At 37.8% G+C, this 7500-nt stretch overlaps 29 pseudogenes; all 29 read right to left on the minus strand.

The window, feature by feature from the left end:
• The window catches only part of LOC148449470 (5S ribosomal RNA), a 119-nt pseudogene extending 17 nt beyond the window's left edge, over positions 1-102 (minus strand).
• A 116-nt stretch (positions 103-218) lies between these two features.
• LOC148449471 (5S ribosomal RNA) lies at positions 219-337 on the minus strand (annotated as a pseudogene).
• Positions 338-688: 351 nt separating this feature from the next.
• LOC148449472 (5S ribosomal RNA) lies at positions 689-807 on the minus strand (annotated as a pseudogene).
• Positions 808-923: 116 nt separating this feature from the next.
• Positions 924-1042, minus strand: LOC148449473 (5S ribosomal RNA; annotated as a pseudogene).
• Positions 1043-1158: 116 nt separating this feature from the next.
• LOC148449474 (5S ribosomal RNA) lies at positions 1159-1277 on the minus strand (annotated as a pseudogene).
• A 114-nt stretch (positions 1278-1391) lies between these two features.
• Positions 1392-1510, minus strand: LOC148449475 (5S ribosomal RNA; annotated as a pseudogene).
• A 116-nt stretch (positions 1511-1626) lies between these two features.
• Positions 1627-1745, minus strand: LOC148449476 (5S ribosomal RNA; annotated as a pseudogene).
• Positions 1746-1861: 116 nt separating this feature from the next.
• On the minus strand, positions 1862-1980 carry LOC148449477 (5S ribosomal RNA; annotated as a pseudogene).
• A 116-nt stretch (positions 1981-2096) lies between these two features.
• Positions 2097-2215, minus strand: LOC148449478 (5S ribosomal RNA; annotated as a pseudogene).
• Positions 2216-2331: 116 nt separating this feature from the next.
• On the minus strand, positions 2332-2450 carry LOC148449479 (5S ribosomal RNA; annotated as a pseudogene).
• A 351-nt stretch (positions 2451-2801) lies between these two features.
• LOC148449480 (5S ribosomal RNA) lies at positions 2802-2920 on the minus strand (annotated as a pseudogene).
• A 116-nt stretch (positions 2921-3036) lies between these two features.
• LOC148449481 (5S ribosomal RNA) lies at positions 3037-3155 on the minus strand (annotated as a pseudogene).
• Positions 3156-3271: 116 nt separating this feature from the next.
• LOC148449482 (5S ribosomal RNA) lies at positions 3272-3390 on the minus strand (annotated as a pseudogene).
• A 114-nt stretch (positions 3391-3504) lies between these two features.
• LOC148449483 (5S ribosomal RNA) lies at positions 3505-3624 on the minus strand (annotated as a pseudogene).
• A 116-nt stretch (positions 3625-3740) lies between these two features.
• Positions 3741-3859, minus strand: LOC148449484 (5S ribosomal RNA; annotated as a pseudogene).
• Positions 3860-3975: 116 nt separating this feature from the next.
• LOC148449485 (5S ribosomal RNA) lies at positions 3976-4094 on the minus strand (annotated as a pseudogene).
• Positions 4095-4209: 115 nt separating this feature from the next.
• Positions 4210-4328, minus strand: LOC148449486 (5S ribosomal RNA; annotated as a pseudogene).
• A 116-nt stretch (positions 4329-4444) lies between these two features.
• LOC148449487 (5S ribosomal RNA) lies at positions 4445-4563 on the minus strand (annotated as a pseudogene).
• Positions 4564-4914: 351 nt separating this feature from the next.
• LOC148449488 (5S ribosomal RNA) lies at positions 4915-5033 on the minus strand (annotated as a pseudogene).
• A 116-nt stretch (positions 5034-5149) lies between these two features.
• Positions 5150-5268, minus strand: LOC148449489 (5S ribosomal RNA; annotated as a pseudogene).
• A 116-nt stretch (positions 5269-5384) lies between these two features.
• On the minus strand, positions 5385-5503 carry LOC148449490 (5S ribosomal RNA; annotated as a pseudogene).
• A 114-nt stretch (positions 5504-5617) lies between these two features.
• Positions 5618-5736, minus strand: LOC148449491 (5S ribosomal RNA; annotated as a pseudogene).
• A 116-nt stretch (positions 5737-5852) lies between these two features.
• Positions 5853-5971, minus strand: LOC148449492 (5S ribosomal RNA; annotated as a pseudogene).
• A 116-nt stretch (positions 5972-6087) lies between these two features.
• Positions 6088-6206, minus strand: LOC148449493 (5S ribosomal RNA; annotated as a pseudogene).
• A 116-nt stretch (positions 6207-6322) lies between these two features.
• On the minus strand, positions 6323-6441 carry LOC148449494 (5S ribosomal RNA; annotated as a pseudogene).
• A 116-nt stretch (positions 6442-6557) lies between these two features.
• LOC148449495 (5S ribosomal RNA) lies at positions 6558-6676 on the minus strand (annotated as a pseudogene).
• A 351-nt stretch (positions 6677-7027) lies between these two features.
• LOC148449496 (5S ribosomal RNA) lies at positions 7028-7146 on the minus strand (annotated as a pseudogene).
• Positions 7147-7262: 116 nt separating this feature from the next.
• LOC148449497 (5S ribosomal RNA) lies at positions 7263-7381 on the minus strand (annotated as a pseudogene).
• Positions 7382-7497: 116 nt separating this feature from the next.
• The window catches only part of LOC148449498 (5S ribosomal RNA), a 119-nt pseudogene continuing 116 nt past the window's right edge, over positions 7498-7500 (minus strand).

Below are 7500 nucleotides of genomic sequence, written 5' to 3' on the forward strand. Positions count from 1 at the left end.
ATTCCCAGGTGGTCTCCCATCCAAGTACTAACCAGGCCCTACACTGCATAGCTTCCAAGATCAGATGAGATTGAGCATGTCCAGTGTGGTTTGGCTGTAGGTGCTCAAAAACCTTAACTTTAGACATCTTTTACTTCTTAACTCAAGAAAATTCATTGATAAGTTGAAAAAATTTAATGTAAAATTTAATAGAAAAGAATGTTATGGCAGTATAAAATTACCTACAGCACCTGGTATTCCCAGGTGGTCTCCCATTCAAGTACTAACCAGGCCCAACACTGCATAGCTTCCAAGATCAGACGAGATTGGGCATGTCCAGTGTGGTTTGGCTGTAGGCGCTAAAAAACATTAACTTTAGACCTCTTTTACTTCTTAACTCAAGTAAATTCATTGATAAGTTGAAAAAATTTAATGTAAAGTTTAATAGAAAATAATGTTATGGCAGTATAAAATTACCTACAGCACCTGCTATTCCCAGGTGGTCTCCCATCCAAGTACTAACCAGGCCCAACCCTGCAAAGCCTCCAAGATCAGACGAGATTGTGCATGTCCAGTGTGGTTTGGATGTAGGTGCTCAAAAGCATTAACTTTAGACCTCTATTACTTCTTAACTCAAGTAAATTCATTGATAAGTTGAAAAAATTAAATGTAAACTGTAATAGAAAAGAATGTTATGGCAGTATAAAAATACCTACAGCATATGGGATTCTTAGGTGGTCTCCCATCCAAGTACTAACCAGGCCCAACACTGCATAGCTTCCAAGATCAGACGAGATTGGGCATGTCCAGTGTGGTTTGAATGTAGGTGCTCAAAAACATTAACTTTAGACCTCTTTTACTTCTTAACTCAAGTAAATTCATTGATAAGTTGAAAAAATTAAATGTAAAATGTAATACAAAAGAATGTTTTGGCTGTCTAAAATTATCTACAGCACCTGGTATTCCCAGGTGGTCTCCCATCCAAGTTCAAACCAGGCCCAACACTGCATAGCTTCCAAGATCAGACGAGATTGGGCATGTCCAGTGTGGTTTGGCTGTAGGTGCTCAAAGGCATTAAATTTAGACCTCTATTACTTCTTAACTCAAGGAAATTCATTGATAAGTTGAAAAAATTAAATGTAAAATGTAATAGAAAAGAATGTTATGGCAGTATAAAATTACCTACAGCACCTGCGATTCCTAGGTGGTCTCCCATCCAAGTACTAACCAGGCCCAACACTGCATAGCTTCCAAGATCAGACGATATTGGGCATGTCCAGTGTGGTTTGGCTGAAGGAGCTCAAAACATTAACTTTAGACCTCTTTTACTTCTTAACTCAAGTAAATTCAATGATAAGTTGATAAATGAAATGAAAAATGTAATAGAAAAGAATGTTATGGCAGTATAAAATTACCTACAGCTCCTGGTATTCCCAGGTGGTCTCCCATCCAAGTACTAACCAGGCCCAATACTGCATAGCTTCCAAGATAAGACGAGATTGGGCATGTCCAGTGTGGTTTGGCTGTAGGTGCTCAAAAGCATTAACAATAGACCTCTTTTACTTCTTAACTCAAGTAAATTCATTGATAAGTAGAAAAAATTAAATGTAAAATGTAATAGAAAAGAATGTTTTGGCTGTCTAAAATTACATACAGCACCTGGTATTCCCAGGTGGTCTCCCATCCAAGTACTAACCAGGCCCAACACTGCATAGCTTCCAAGATCAGACGAGATTGGGCATGTCCAGTGTGGTTTGGCTGTAGGTGCTCAAAAACATTAACTTTAGACCTCTATTACTTCTTAACTCAAGTAAACTCATTGATAAGTTGAAAAAATTAAATGTAAAATGTAATAGAAAAGAATGTTATGGCTGCATAAAATTACCTACAGCACCTGGTATTCCCAGGTGGTCTCCCATCCAAGTACTAACCAGGCCCAACACTGCATAGCTTCGAAGATCAGACGAGATGCGGCATGTCCAGTGTGGTTTGGCTGAAGGAGCTCAAAAACATTAACTTTAGACCTCTTTTACTTCTTTACTCAAGTAAATTCATTGATAAGTTGAAAAAATTAAATGTAAAATGTAATAGAAAAGAATGGTATGGCTGCATAAAATTACCTACAGCACCTGGTATTCCCAGGTGGTCTCCCATCCCAGTACTAACCAGGCCCAACACTGCATAGCTTCCAAGATCAGACGAGATTGGGCATGTCCAGTGTGGTTTGGCTGTTGGTGCTCAAAAACGTTAACTTTAGACATCTTTTACTTCTTAACTCAAGTAAATTCATTGATAAGTTGAAAAAATTTAATGTAAAATTTAATAGAAAAGAATGTTATGGCAGTATAAAATTACCTACAGCACCTGGTATTCCCAGGTGGTCTCCCATTCAAGTACTAACCAGGCCCAACACTGCATGGCTTCCAAGATCAGACGAGATTGGGCATGTCCAGTGTGGTTTGGCTGTAGGCGCTAAAAAACATTAACTTTAGACCTCTTTTACTTCTTAACTCAAGTAAATTCATTGATAAGTTGAAAAAATTTAATGTAAAGTTTAATAGAAAAGAATGTTATGGCAGTATAAAATTACCTACAGCACCTGCTATTCCCAGGTGGTCTCCCATCCAAGTACTAACCAGGCCCAACCCTGCAAAGCCTCCAAGATCAGACGAGATTGTGCATGTCCAGTGTGGTTTGGATGTAGGTGCTCAAAAGCATTAACTTTAGACCTCTATTACTTCTTAACTCAAGTAAATTCATTGATAAGTTGAAAAAATTAAATGTAAACTGTAATAGAAAAGAATGTTATGGCAGTATAAAAATACCTACAGCACATGGGATTCTTAGGTGGTCTCCCATCCAAGTACTAACCAGGCCCAACACTGCATAGCTTCCAAGATCAGACGAGATTGGGCATGTCCAGTGTGGTTTGAATGTAGGTGCTCAAAAACATTAACTTTAGACCTCTTTTACTTCTTAACTCAAGTAAATTCATTGATAAGTTGAAAAAATTAAATGTAAAATGTAATACAAAAGAATGTTTTGGCTGTCTAAAATTATCTACAGCACCTGGTATTCCCAGGTGGTCTCCCATCCAAGTTCAAACCAGGCCCAACACTGCATAGCTTCCAAGATCAGACGAGATTGGGCATGTCCAGTGTGGTTTGGCTGTAGGTGCTCAAAGGCATTAAATTTAGACCTCTATTACTTCTTAACTCAAGGAAATTCATTGATAAGTTGAAAAAATTAAATGTAAAATGTAATAGAAAAGAATGTTATGGCAGTATAAAATTACCTACAGCACCTGGGATTCCTAGGTGGTCTCCCATCCAAGTACTAACCAGGCCCAACACTGCATAGCTTCCAAGATCAGACGATATTGGGCATGTCCAGTGTGGTTTGGCTGAAGGAGCTCAAAACATTAACTTTAGACCTCTTTTACTTCTTAACTCAAGTAAATTCAATGATAATTTGATAAATGAAATGAAAAATGTAATAGAAAAGAATGTTATGGCAGTATAAAATTACCTACAGCTCCTGGTATTCCCAGGTGGTCTCCCATCCAAGTACTAACCAGGGCCCAATACTGCATAGCTTCCAAGATAAGACGAGATTGGGCATGTCCAGTGTGGTTTGGCTGTAGGTGCTCAAAAACATTAACTATAGACCTCTTTTACTTCTTAACTCAAGTAAATTCATTGATAAGTAGAAAAAATTAAATGTAAAATGTAATAGAAAAGAATGTTTTGGCTGTCTAAAATTACATACAGCACCTGGTATTCCCAGGTGGTCTCCCATCCAAGTATTAACCAGGCCCAACACTGCATAGCTTCCAAGATCAGACGAGATTGGGCATGTCCAGTGTGGCTTGGCTGTAGGTGCTCATAAACATTAACTTTAGACCTCTATTACTTCTTAACTCAAGTAAACTCATTGATAAGTTGAAAAAATTAAATGTAAAATGTAATAGAAAAGAATGTTATGGCTGCATAAAATTACCTACAGCACCTGGTATTCCCAGGTGGTCTCCCATCCAAGTACTAACCAGGCCCAACACTGCATAGCTTCGAAGATCAGACGAGATGCGGCATGTCCAGTGTGGTTTGGCTGAAGGAGCTCAAAAACATTAACTTTAGACCTCTTTTACTTCTTAACTCAAGTAAATTCAATGACAAGTTGAAAAATTAAATGTAAAATGTAATAGAAAAGAATGTTATGGCAGTATAAAATTACCTACAGCTCCTGGTATTCCCAGGTGGTCTCCCATCCAAGTACTAACCAGGCCCTACACTGCATAGCTTCCAAGATCAGATGAGATTGAGCATGTCCAGTGTGGTTTGGCTGTAGGTGCTCAAAAACCTTAACTTTAGACATCTTTTACTTCTTAACTCAAGAAAATTCATTGATAAGTTGAAAAAATTTAATGTAAAATTTAATAGAAAAGAATGTTATGGCAGTATAAAATTACCTACAGCACCTGGTATTCCCAGGTGGTCTCCCATTCAAGTACTAACCAGGCCCAACACTGCATAGCTTCCAAGATCAGACGAGATTGGGCATGTCCAGTGTGGTTTGGCTGTAGGCGCTAAAAAACATTAACTTTAGACCTCTTTTACTTCTTAACTCAAGTAAATTCATTGATAAGTTGAAAAAATTTAATGTAAAGTTTAATAGAAAATAATGTTATGGCAGTATAAAATTACCTACAGCACCTGCTATTCCCAGGTGGTCTCCCATCCAAGTACTAACCAGGCCCAACCCTGCAAAGCCTCCAAGATCAGACGAGATTGTGCATGTCCAGTGTGGTTTGGATGTAGGTGCTCAAAAGCATTAACTTTAGACCTCTATTACTTCTTAACTCAAGTAAATTCATTGATAAGTTGAAAAAATTAAATGTAAACTGTAATAGAAAAGAATGTTATGGCAGTATAAAAATACCTACAGCACATGGGATTCTTAGGTGGTCTCCCATCCAAGTACTAACCAGGCCCAACACTGCATAGCTTCCAAGATCAGACGAGATTGGGCATGTCCAGTGTGGTTTGAATGTAGGTGCTCAAAAACATTAACTTTAGACCTCTTTTACTTCTTAACTCAAGTAAATTCATTGATAAGTTGAAAAAATTAAATGTAAAATGTAATACAAAAGAATGTTTTGGCTGTCTAAAATTATCTACAGCACCTGGTATTCCCAGGTGGTCTCCCATCCAAGTTCAAACCAGGCCCAACACTGCATAGCTTCCAAGATCAGACGAGATTGGGCATGTCCAGTGTGGTTTGGCTGTAGGTGCTCAAAGGCATTAAATTTAGACCTCTATTACTTCTTAACTCAAGGAAATTCATTGATAAGTTGAAAAAATTAAATGTAAAATGTAATAGAAAAGAATGTTATGGCAGTATAAAATTACCTACAGCACCTGCGATTCCTAGGTGGTCTCCCATCCAAGTACTAACCAGGCCCAACACTGCATAGCTTCCAAGATCAGACGATATTGGGCATGTCCAGTGTGGTTTGGCTGAAGGAGCTCAAAACATTAACTTTAGACCTCTTTTACTTCTTAACTCAAGTAAATTCAATGATAAGTTGATAAATGAAATGAAAAATGTAATAGAAAAGAATGTTATGGCAGTATAAAATTACCTACAGCTCCTGGTATTCCCAGGTGGTCTCCCATCCAAGTACTAACCAGGCCCAATACTGCATAGCTTCCAAGATAAGACGAGATTGGGCATGTCCAGTGTGGTTTGGCTGTAGGTGCTCAAAAACATTAACTATAGACCTCTTTTACTTCTTAACTCAAGTAAATTCATTGATAAGTAGAAAAAATTAAATGTAAAATGTAATAGAAAAGAATGTTTTGGCTGTCTAAAATTACATACAGCACCTGGTATTCCCAGGTGGTCTCCCATCCAAGTACTAACCAGGCCCAACACTGCATAGCTTCCAAGATCAGACGAGATTGGGCATGTCCAGTGTGGTTTGGCTGTAGGTGCTCAAAAACATTAACTTTAGACCTCTATTACTTCTTAACTCAAGTAAACTCATTGATAAGTTGAAAAAATTAAATGTAAAATGTAATAGAAAAGAATGTTATGGCTGCATAAAATTACCTACAGCACCTGGTATTCCCAGGTGGTCTCCCATCCAAGTACTAACCAGGCCCAACACTGCATAGCTTCGAAGATCAGACGAGATGCGGCATGTCCAGTGTGGTTTGGCTGAAGGAGCTCAAAAACATTAACTTTAGACCTCTTTTACTTCTTTACTCAAGTAAATTCATTGATAAGTTGAAAAAATTAAATGTAAAATGTAATAGAAAAGAATGGTATGGCTGCATAAAATTACCTACAGCACCTGGTATTCCCAGGTGGTCTCCCATCCCAGTACTAACCAGGCCCAACACTGCATAGCTTCCAAGATCAGACGAGATTGGGCATGTCCAGTGTGGTTTGGCTGTTGGTGCTCAAAAACGTTAACTTTAGACATCTTTTACTTCTTAACTCAAGTAAATTCATTGATAAGTTGAAAAAATTTAATGTAAAATTTAATAGAAAAGAATGTTATGGCAGTATAAAATTACCTACAGCACCTGGTATTCCCAGGTGGTCTCCCATTCAAGTACTAACCAGGCCCAACACTGCATGGCTTCCAAGATCAGACGAGATTGGGCATGTCCAGTGTGGTTTGGCTGTAGGCGCTAAAAAACATTAACTTTAGACCTCTTTTACTTCTTAACTCAAGTAAATTCATTGATAAGTTGAAAAAATTTAATGTAAAGTTTAATAGAAAAGAATGTTATGGCAGTATAAAATTACCTACAGCACCTGCTATTCCCAGGTGGTCTCCCATCCAAGTACTAACCAGGCCCAACCCTGCAAAGCCTCCAAGATCAGACGAGATTGTGCATGTCCAGTGTGGTTTGGATGTAGGTGCTCAAAAGCATTAACTTTAGACCTCTATTACTTCTTAACTCAAGTAAATTCATTGATAAGTTGAAAAAATTAAATGTAAACTGTAATAGAAAAGAATGTTATGGCAGTATAAAAATACCTACAGCACATGGGATTCTTAGGTGGTCTCCCATCCAAGTACTAACCAGGCCCAACACTGCATAGCTTCCAAGATCAGACGAGATTGGGCATGTCCAGTGTGGTTTGAATGTAGGTGCTCAAAAACATTAACTTTAGACCTCTTTTACTTCTTAACTCAAGTAAATTCATTGATAAGTTGAAAAAATTAAATGTAAAATGTAATACAAAAGAATGTTTTGGCTGTCTAAAATTATCTACAGCACCTGGTATTCCCAGGTGGTCTCCCATCCAAGTTCAAACCAGGCCCAACACTGCATAGCTTCCAAGATCAGACGAGATTGGGCATGTCCAGTGTGGTTTGGCTGTAGGTGCTCAAAGGCATTAAATTTAGACCTCTATTACTTCTTAACTCAAGGAAATTCATTGATAAGTTGAAAAAATTAAATGTAAAATGTAATAGAAAAGAATGTTATGGCAGTATAAAATTAC

The sequence above is a fragment of the Taudactylus pleione genome, unplaced genomic scaffold, assembly GCF_031769625.1.
Source record: "Taudactylus pleione unplaced genomic scaffold, aTauple2 ptg001270l, whole genome shotgun sequence".
NCBI classification, from domain to species: Eukaryota; Metazoa; Chordata; class Amphibia; order Anura; family Myobatrachidae; genus Taudactylus; species Taudactylus pleione.